An 11,320-nucleotide genomic window follows, 5' to 3' on the forward strand; every position below is an offset into this window, starting at 1 on the left:
ATAGATAGACACTTACTACTCAGTGACTCTGCCCCGGGCTGCGCGGTGACTGAGGTGACCCTGGCTTTTCTGTACCTGGGGGGGGCCGCCACTACTGCAGCTCTCCCGGAGGGTGTTCCCCCAGCCTTCTACCATGGTGACCGGGAGCGGCCTTCACTCGCCTTTACCTACCTGCGGCAGTCCTGCGGCGCCGCTCCATGGCATTGGCGCCTTGATGCTGTGCAAGCGGTGGACTACGGTGTGCCTTCCTGGGACCGCTGCGACTGGTGGGTGCCTTCTGTGCTGCAGGAGCTGGCGTGCCCGGTGTGGTGTGGGGTCTGCCCATTACAGCTTGAAGACTCAGATCCGCTTCCTAGACCCAGGAGTGTTGGGATGAGCGCGGAGTGGGGGAGAGGCAGCAGCAGCGCCCAACAGGTCCGGTACCATAGGGGCGATCCCCGTAAGGGTAGTGCGAGGCGCACCGCCCTTCTCCAGGAGGGGTACCGGAGGCCAGCCTGCCCCTGACTTTCTGCACTCGGAGACAGACCTAACGGTGCGCACGGGGCTGGCCCGATGGGCGTCCTCTAGATTTGGCCTCTGTGGGACTCTGGTCAGCCGCTTCCGAACTGGACAGAACCTCGGCGCTTGCATCTCCATAGTGGCTACTGCGGTCTCAGGTGCGCTATTCCTGGACTCGGACCCTGGGGTCTGACAGCTCTTGAGGTCGGTGGGATCTGGGTTTGCTTCCAGGTTTGGAGGGGGTGGCCAACGGACTATACAGAACAGCCACAGATTCATCTGGGATACACAAAGTCTTGCGGAGAGGTCCTCGTTGCGCTGCATGTTGGGGCTCTCTCTGCAGCGCACCTCCCTCGCCGACTGGGCCTGGGACCATGGCCTAGCGTCGGCCCAACTTGAGCCCCCCTTCTGTCTTCCCGACACTGCCTAGGTCAGCTTTTGTGGGGATCGGCCGCGGCCTGGGGACGGCGGCCTTGGACACATCACCTTTCCGGGAGGCTGGAGACGGACCCCACAGGCGGACTCATAGATACGACAAACGGGCAGCCACTCAGTCGTCCCATTAGGGGCACCAGCATGCCTAACATGAAGAAAAAGGGGGATCGCTCCTTGAAAGACATGCTCACAAAAGGGTCAGCAACTGAAGAAAGAGGGATCTCTTCGCACCCTCATCGACGCAGTCCACTCCACAGGATGACGGTGAGGTGCCCATCACCCGGGCCTTTCTGGAATCTCTGTTTAACACCCTTCGTGAAGACTTCCAGGCACTTAAACAGGAGGTGGCGGGGGCAGTACGAGAAATCCGCCGTGATGTGGATGAGTTGGGAGAGCATGTGGCAGCCATAGAGGACGGCGAACACTCTAAATCTGAGGGAGTCGAGCAGCTACAACAGGAAGTCCTTCGACTCCGGGATCAGCAGGTCGACTTGCAGGCTCACGCGGAGGATCTTGAAAATAGATACTGCCGCAACAACATCCGCGTGAGGGGTGTCCCATTTAAAGCTGTACGGGCAAACTTGACTGAATACCTGCAGGGCCTCTTTCGGGACATTCTAGGGGCTGGCCAGGACTTTGAGACCAGCATTGATCGCGCCCACAGGGTGGGTCTTGGGAGGAAGGCGCCCTCCCCCCCCCCACCAGACATCCTGGCTTTCTTACCGGACTTTCCCCTGAAGGAGCGTATTTTAAAGGAAGCTCACCTAAAACAACCACTCGCGTATCAGCGGCAGGCCATAGCTCTCTACCAAGATTTTGGACAATGTTTGGCCTTTGGTTCTGTTTTGTGGGGGGCTAGGGAGGAGGGAGGGGGTGGGGGTAGGGTGGGAGTTGCGGAGAAGGGGGTGGGGGGGTATCGGTGTGCGGCTCATGGGAGGCTCTAGAGGCAGAGTGTAGGAGAGTAGGGTCTGCTTCCTATGGTCACCCCCACTGTTTGCTTTTGCTTCACTGGTTTTCGACTTAGATGTGGCTGTGGGCCTGCTAATCAGACCCACAGCCCAGCTGTTCTCTCTCTAAATTCATACTATGTACTTCAGGTACATAACCCAATTGGTAAGGATCACCTTATAGGGCCCTGTACAGTGTACCTTAGGTACCCAGGGCATGGGTGTACCCTAGGCCTACCAGGGGCTGCAGCATGTGGCAGGCCTTAACAATCCTGAAGGCAGAGTGCTTGGTAACATGTGAGATGGTGCTCTAGCATGAGCTGAGCCTGTCCGCAGCTTTCGGAACCATGTCCTTATAGCTGTTCTATGATATCGCCTACCATATACTCTTAAAGTGCCTTATAATCCTCGCGGTTATGGTAACTATGGTTTGGCTTTATCAAAACATGTCGTGTAAGGTGTCTAACACTTTGGAATACTACCCCCACCCCATTTCTGGCGATGAGGATAGTATTCCCCCCCTTCTAGAGGGAGAAGACATGTTGAAGACCTACTACCCGGTTAAAGTTAACCAGAGCCCCAGCATCACAAAATGGATGCTGCTGCCACAGACACAAGTCTGACCTCCTGCTGCTGGGAGTCCTTCCAGCGAGGCAGTTTTGGACAATAGGTTTCCTGCCTTGGGAGGTGCTAGCACCACCCTAGACAGGGCTTAGTATATTGGGGCAGGGAGGGATGAAAGAAACGAGACACTGCCTGGGGCACACAAGGTGTCCCATGCATAGTCCGGTTCAAACCGGTGCTGGGGCACTCCAGCCCCAGTCCTGGCGCGAAACTGGACAAAGGGAAGGGGGTGTAACCATCCCCCTCCCTGGTCCCACCCATAGGAGGGACCTAGCAGGTAACCCAGCCCCTCACCCACCGTCTATCCAAGTGTCTAAGTCTTTAGTTGCTCCCTCCTAGTTACTTCGGAAGTGTCCTTATTCTTCCTATTTCTAACTGTTACATTCTCATTGACTTTAATGTAACCCGCGTGTGTGTTTCCACACTGCACACGCTTCCCGTGGGCCCCCCACTTCCTAACTATTGGTAGGGTAGTGTAGCCCCAGCGATGCCCTAGGCCTACTCCCTGTTCGTGACGTGGTACTTATACCACTTTCTTAGTATATGGTTTGCGTGGCCCGTGGGCCTAACTGTATTTTTCCTGTGTAACTTAACGTATGCTACTTAAGAAATTGTTGTGCTTAGACCTCTGAACTCATAAAGAGTGCTGAGGGTATATGTTAGAATAAATACATTCTAATTTTATATATATCTGGTGTGGTGTCCTTTCATTTGGTATTCAAGGGATTATAATGGTATAACAGCTGGCTTCACATGCCATACAGAGTTTAGCCTAAAGACTGCTCTTGTTCATGCTACCACTAGGATAGCTGGTCTATAAGGTGGACTTTACAACCAAGCACCATAAGGGTTGTTTGGACTGATACAAGGTGTACACTAGAACTAGTGACATCATATATCAGGCCAACTTCTCACATTGGTGAGCAGCGGGTGGGATCTGAGCTTGCTGTTGTGATACCATTATAATCTTGAGATATCAAATTGAAAGATCACATTAGGTACTGTAAGGTACATATAAAACAAAATCTTAGAATACTTAAGTTCTACTGAACTTAGTTGTTGTAGGTTGAAGGGCCTAGCACACCCTGACTACAACTACTAGAGAGGTTTAGTAGATACAACTAGTGTAGGTAGGTGCACACACCACACCCTCACTAGATCATGTCTCTGAGAGCAGATCAAGATGATTCTCTCTCATGAGGGGGATATCCTAGAAAGATACCCTCTAGATATGATACCCTAACTTTTCAGGAGATGAGACAATTGTGTACCTCCAGAAAGTTAAAACAGGGTTCCAACCCTACCCTCATTTATCTAGTGGATATCTAAGAAGAGTATGATGCTCAGAGAGCCTCCCAGGATGGTACCTTAGGTACAAATGAGGGCCTGCCCTCTACAGAAGACTTCCCTCACAATACTGATCAAGATGAGTCAGAAGGGACTTCAGGAGATGAGGTAGACAGCCAGGTCCAAGTCGGAAGACTTAGTCAGGCTAACTTAAGCCTACATGGGAGTCAGAATGGGGTCCCCCCATTCAGACCCTCAAGTGGACTTAACCAGAGAAATAGGAGAGGAAGATGCCCTTCCAGGGAATCTATCCACTCCCATATCTCTAATGGCTCCAATGCCTCTTCTCACAGGGGAATGACTTCTCCACAGAGAAAAGAGCATAAGGCCAGAATGAGGGAAGTCAATCTGAGGATTGAAAGGGAAGAACTTGCCCTTGCCAAAGAGAGACTTGCTCTGGCCAGAGAGCAAAAGTTAAGTGAGTTAGAACCCACTGGTGGCAGCACTATCCCTAAGGATAGAGACAGGACCTATGACAATAGAAACCTGAGCAAGATTGTCCCTCCCTACAAGTGTGGGGAAGACATCCACAAATGGATAACTGCTTTGGAGAGGGCTTGCAAAGTACAGCAGGTACCCCAAAGTCAGTGGGCAGCTATCTTGTGGCTCTCCTTCTCTGAGGAAGGTAGAGACAAGCTCCTCACAGTTAGTGATGAGGATGCTGACAATTACACTGTCCTGAAGAGTGCTCTGATTGATGGGTTTGGCCTAACCACTGAACAATACAGGTTGTTGTTCAGGGAAACCCAGAAGACACAGACTCAGGACTCGACTGACTTTGTAGATTGTGCCACTAAGGCTTTGGAAGGTTGGTTATTGGGTAGTAAGGTTAAGGACTATATAGGATTATATAATTTGATCATGGGAGAACAAATACTTAACAACTGTCAAAACCAGCTGCTGCATCAACACTTGATTGACTCTGACCTAACTTCTCCCCAAGAATTGGGAAAGAAGGCAGATAGGTGGGTCAGGACTAGAGTTAAGCAGAAAAACCAGAACCAGGGCGGTGATCAGAAAAAGGCAGACCAGAAGGGTAATGAGCAGAAAGGAAAAGACCAGAAGTCTTCACCAGGCCCCCAAAAGGCTCAGCGGGAGGGTGGTCCCAAAAAGAATAAAAAGAAAGATGGCCAAAAGAAACCTTGGTGTAACTATTGTAAGTCCAATTCCCATTGGTATAGTGAATGCATCAAAAAGGACAAGCCCCCAGCCACCATTGCCCCTAAGGCAACTGTACCGCCAAGTCTAGCTGTAAGTGGTGGTTCCCAGCAAAAGGGTGTAATAGGGTTAACCATGGGAACTGAAGTGGATTCTGTCCTAGTCAGAATACCAACTCAGGCTGTTCTGATCTGTGATGGGGACATAGCTTTGTCCTCAACTGTGAGCCCCAGTAACCTGGGCAAGTACAGACAGACTCCTTTATTCAACCATAGAATGGCTCAGGCCTACAGGGACACAGGTGCTAGTGTCACAATGGTGACTCCTGCCTTTGTGGACCCTGGACAGATCATGCTAGGTGAGAATTACCTAGTGACCAACGCTAGCAATGCCACTACCTCCCATAGTGTGGCAATTGTTAACTTCTCCTGGGGAGGGGTAACTGGCCTCAAGAAAGTTGTGGTAAGTTCAGACCTTCCTGTAGAGTGTCTGTTGGGAAATGACCTTGAAACTTCAGTTTGGGCTGAAGTGGAGTATAGGACCCATGCAGAAATGCTGGGAATAGATGCACATGTCCTTGCTGTGACTAGGTCACAGGCAAAAAAATGCAACACTGAACAAGTGCTGGATCCTGGGACAATGGACCAGACACAACCCAAGAGAAAGAACAGTAGGGTTAAGGCTGTGCCTTCCCCCCTGCCTCAGGTAGAGAATCAGCCCTCACAGGAGGATGATTCTGAGAGCCCTGAAGGAACTGTCCTAGAAGAACTGGAACCAGACCAGGTTGAGTTCCTTGGGACAGGGGGACCTTCAAGGGCAGATCTGAGGCAGGCACAATTAGACTGTCCTTCTCTTGAACCCCTCAGACAGCAGGCTGCTGCTGAGGCTGCAGGGAATGCTCAAGGTACCCATAAAGTGTATTGGGATGAAGGGCTGCAGTACTCAGAGGCTAGAGAACCCAAGCCTGGTGCGTCCAGGAGGTTGGTCATACCATTGAGTTTCAGAGGCTTCCTTCTTACCTTGGCCCATGATATTCCCCTTGCAGGACACTTAGGCCAGAATAAGACTTGGGACAGGCTTGTCCATCACTTTCACTGGCCTCGCATGTCAGAAGGTACCAAGGAGTTTTGTCGCTCCTGTGTCACCTGCCAAGCCAGTGGCAAATCAGATGGCACCACAAAGGCCCCCCTGATACCACTACCAGTGGTGGGGGTTCCCTTTGAGAGAGTGGGGATAGACATTCTTGGACCAATGGACCCCCAAACAGCATCTGGGCACAGATTCATACTGGTGATAGTGGACCATGCCACCAGGTACCCAGAAGCTATACCCCTGAGGACCACAACAGCTCCTGTTGTGGCAAGGGCCCTACTTCGAGTATTCTCCAGAGTGGGGTTTCCAAAGGAGGTTGTCTCTGACAGAGGTGCCAACTTCATGTCAGGATATTTAACTGCAATGTGGAAGGAGTGTGGTGTTAACTACAAATTCACTACCCCCTATCACCCACAGTGCAATGGGCTTGTGGAAAGGTTCAACAAGACCCTAAAAGGGATGATAAAAGGTTTACCAGACAAGCTTAGGCGAAGCTGGGACATCCTTTTACCCTGCCTTCTGTTTGCTTACAGAGAGGTCCCACAAAAGGGTGTTGGCTACAGCCCTTTTGAACTTTTGTTTGGGCATCCTGTGAGGGGACCCCTATGTCTAGTAAGGGAAGGATGGGAGAGACCTCTCAGACAACCCAAGCTTGATATAGTGGATTATGTGCTTAGCCTCCGCTCAAGGATGGCAGAGTACATGAAGAAGGCTTCTTAAAACCTTGAGGCAAGCCAAGAACTCTAAAAAGCTTGGCATGACCAAAAGGCTGTGCTGACTGTGTACCAGCCAGGACAGAAAGTGTGGGTGTTGGAGCCAGTGGCCTCAGCAGCACTCCAGGACAAATGGTCTGGACCCCACATTATTGTTGAACAGAAGGGAGAAGTCACCTACTTGGTGGACCTTGGGACTCCCAGAAGCCCCCACAGGGTGCTTCATGTCAACAGGTTAAAGGCATATGTTGACAGGGCAGACATGGGCTTGCTCATGGCTACAGATGAGGGGCATGAGGAAGAGAGTGACCCTCTCCCAGACCTGCTGACTCAGAACCCTGATGATGGTTCAGTTGATGGTGTGGTCTTTTCTGACAGCCTCACTAACCATCAGCAACAGGACTGCAGACAAGTTCTACAGGCCTACAGACATATGTTCTCTCTGACCCCAAGTCAGACAAACTGGTGCACCCATGAGGTGGACACTGGTGACAGTCTGCCTGTGAAGAGTAACATCTACGGGCAACCTGACCATGTCAGGGACTGCATAAAGATTGAGGTACAAAAGATGTTGGAGCTGGGAGTCATTGAACCTTCAGAGAGCCCTTGGGCTAGTCCTGTAGTTCTTGTGCCAAAACCTCACACCCAAGATGGTAAGAGAGAGATGAGGTTTTGCGTGGATTACAGAGGTCTCAATGCTGTCACTAGGACAGATGCCCACCCAATACCTAGGGCAGATGAGCTCATTGACAGATTGGCAGCTGCCAAGTTTTTGAGTACATTTGACCTGACAGCAGGCTACTGGCAGATCAGACTAGCTGAGAGTGCAAAGGCCAAAACTGCTTTCTCAACCCCAGGAGGACATTATCTATTTGTGGTAATACCCTATGGCTTGAAGAATGCACCTGCCACTTTCCAAAGGTTGGTGAATCAAGTCCTTACAGGCCTGGATGACTACTGTGCAGCTTATCTTGATGATATTGCTGTCTTTAGCTCCACCTGGGAGGATCACCTGGTCCACCTGAGGAATGTTTTAGAGGCCTGCAAAAGGCAGGCCTCACTATCAAGGCCACCAAGTGCCAGATAGGGCAGAGCAAGGTTGTGTACCTGGGCCACCTAGTAGGTGGGGGTCAGGTTCAACCACTGGAGAGCAAGATCCAGACCATAAAGGACTGGACTCCTCCAATTACCCAGACACAGGTCAGAGCTTTCTTGGGCCTGTCTGGGTACTACAGAAAGTTTGTTAAGAACTATGGGTCCATTGTGACACCACTTAATGACTTAACCTCCAAGAAAATGCCAAAGAAAGTTCAGTGGACAGTAAGCTGTCAGAAGGCATTTGATGACCTGAAGCAGGCCATGTGCACTGCACCTATTCTGAAAAGTCCAGATTACTCCAAAGAATTTATTGTCCAAACAGATGCTTCTGAGTTGGGTGTGGGAGCTGTTCTTTCACATCTGAATATAGATGGTCAAGGCCTGTTACAGTTTGTTGTAACAATCATGCTCGAACTCATCTGGAAGATGGTTAATTGTTTTCTTCTGTATGTTTAAAATCATTGCCAATGCTTGTTGATAACATTGCCAATGCTTGTTGATAATATGTGCAATAGACTTATGTGATTAAACTCATGCCAATGCTTGTTGCTTATTTAGACAGCCTCATGAAGGGAAACTCCTCACATGTTAATGTATAAAATACATGAGGCTTTATTCTACTTGTGTTGTTGAAACGTGGGTCACGTTGCATATTCCTGTCTCTGCAGCATTGTGGAAATGCACGTTTCAGAACATGTTTAGTTTTTGGCAGTTGCGATCACGTTGTTAATCACGTCCCCTGCAAGCGGACTGGAATTAGCTCAACACGTGAATCACTGGTTCCCCCACATGCCAACCCCACCCTCCAGTTATTCTATTTAAACCCAAGGCACCCTGACAAACGCGCTTACGCTCGTTTTTCCCCAACACTTACCTGAAGGCAGAAACCCTTCCACGATCCTGCATCTGCTCCCAAGGCCTAGTGAAGCTTCCGGTCCGGTCTCCAAGGTCTTCCCTCGTTGCCACGGCGACATCCCAAGCTTCTTTTCTTCATATCCGGAGTTGCACGAACAGGATTCCTACGGAGAAAAGGAAAACAAACAGAGAAATCATTCAGTAAAACAGTGAGTAACCGGCTGGCTACTACAGGAAACAAACTGTAAGTTTCTTGAACATTGTTGTATTTTTACTTAAAGTAATACTTGGCCAAGTGTATTGGACTTACTAATTTTTCAGCAAACATGGAACAATGCAAGTTTAAAGAAGCATAGGACAATGCAAATTTAAAGAAGCATAGAACAATGCAAATATAAAAAGAAAGACTTTGCTTATCTCAATTCTGGTGGGATCTTTCTCAGGCGCAGCGCATTCGTCTCATTCAAGGTGCTAAATACCACAAAGAAAAAGACAAGAGAGACATTGTGGGATTATTAATTTTGTTGACATTCTTCGAACTATTTAGCTGTGAGTATTTATAGGCAACGTAAGTCATCATCCAACAAACTCTTTGCACAGTCAGGATAACCAAATGACGCCAGTTGATGTTGCATCCTTTATCATTACAGATGTGCGTTCTACGCTGTGTTCAGGTGTAGCTTAAACCTGAGATAAACAAAGGTATATCTATATATATACACATAAGATCTAAGTCTTGCAAATTTCATGTTCTTATTTCTAAAGTCGTGTTATTCTCTGTTTTATAATAGAACAGTGTTCAAAAGAAGACAGACAGGAGAACACAGAAGGGCGCTGAAATTGGAGTGTCTTTTGTTTATTATTTTGTCCCTATTCCCCCTTCCCTTAAGGATTTAACTTGGGCGAACTGTGTTACATATTCAGTTAAGTCCAGGGGAAGTTCTTGGGGGAAGTCGAGAGCGATCCACGCATCTCTCAAGTTGAACATCCTGCCTTTCAGGTGAGTGAAGGTTAACAAGGCCAGCCCATTGCTTTTATTAGTAGAAGGCTGACCCCTAGAGAGAAACGTTGGTCAGCTATTGAGAGGGAGGCCTTTGCTGTGGTTTGGGCCCTGAAGAAGCTGAGGCCATACCTGTTTGGCACTCACTTCAAGATTCAGACAGACCATAAGTCCCTCTTGTGGCTAAATCAGATGAAGGGTGAAAATCCCAAACTTCTTAGGTGGTCCATTTCCCTACAGGGGATGGACTTCACAGTGGAACATAGACCTGGGACTGACCATGCCAATGCAGATGGACTCTCCAGATATTTCCACTTAGAACATGAAGACTCAACTGGTCAAGGTTAGTTTAATGTCCCTAAGTTTGGGGGTGGGGGGGTTGTGTAGGAGAGTAGGGTCTGCTTCCTATGGTCATCCCCACTTTTTGCTTTTGCTTCACTGGTTTTCGACTTAGATGTGGCTGTGGGCCTGCTAATCAGACCCACAGCCCAGCTGTTCTCTCTCTAAATTCATACTATGTACTTTAGGTACATAACCCGATTGGTAAGGATCACCTTATAGGGCCCTCTACAGTGTACCTTAGGTACCCAGGGCATGGGTGTACCCTAGGCCTACCAGGGGCTGCAGCATGTATTATGCCACCCATGGCTGGCCTCCCATCATGACACAACTGGCTGATCACTCAGCTGGGGCAAGGTCGTGTAATCACCCCTTGCTTAGGTATAGGATCCCTATACCTATCTTATATATAGCCACATGGGTAACCTTTCAGCCACTCCTATGGCAGGCCTTAACAATCCTGAAGGCAGAGTGCTTGGAAACATGTGAGATGGTGCTCTAGCATGAGCTGAGCCTGTCTGCAGCTTTCAGAACCATGTCCTTATAGCTGTTCTATGATATCACATACCATATACTCTTAATGTGCCTTATAATCCTCGCGGTAATGGTAACTATGGTTTGGCTTTATCAAAACATGTCGTGTAAGGTGTCTAACACTTTGGAATACTACCCCCACCCCATTTCTGGCGATGAGGATAGTATTCCCCCCTTCTAGAGGGAGAAGACATGTTGAAGACCTACTACCCGGTTAAAGTTAACCAGGGCCCCAGCATCACAAAATGGATGCTGCTGCCACAGACACAAGTCTGACCTCCTGCTGCTGGAAGTCCTTCCAGCGAGGGAGGCTTGGACAATAGGTTTTCTGCCTTGGGAGGTGCTAGCACCACCCTAGACAGGGCTTAGTGTATTGGGGCAGGGGGGGATGAAAGAAACGAGACAATGCCTGGGGCACACAAGGTGTCCCATGCATAGTCCGGTTCAAACCGGTGCTGGGGCACTCCAGCCCCAGTCCTGGCGCGAAACTGGACAAAGGGAAGGGGGTGTAACCACCCCCCTCCCTGGTCCCACCCATAGGAGGGACCTAGCAGGTAACCCAGCCCCGCAGATTAGTATAAGAGTGGGAGCTGAGTCCCTAGGACTTTGGATTATCCTGAACTGAAACTAGACACGAAACTCTGGACCTTCGACATTCGACGACAAGAAGACTGAAGAAA

At 49.4% G+C, this 11,320-nt stretch overlaps 1 long non-coding RNA gene across 1 annotated transcript in view; it reads right to left on the reverse strand.

Moving 5' to 3' along the window:
* LOC146859072 (uncharacterized) overlaps positions 1 to 8,852 on the reverse strand; it is a 58,250-nt gene extending 49,398 nt beyond the window's left edge. The window contains exon 1 of the long non-coding RNA XR_014979735.1: positions 8,787 to 8,852. This is a non-coding gene — a long non-coding RNA (uncharacterized LOC146859072). The remainder of the gene's footprint in view (positions 1 to 8,786) is intronic.
* Between the last annotated feature and the right edge of the window lie 2,468 nt (positions 8,853 to 11,320).

The sequence above is a fragment of the Triturus cristatus genome, chromosome 3_2, assembly GCF_964204655.1.
Source record: "Triturus cristatus chromosome 3_2, aTriCri1.1, whole genome shotgun sequence".
Lineage (NCBI taxonomy): Eukaryota > Metazoa > Chordata > Amphibia > Caudata > Salamandridae > Triturus > Triturus cristatus.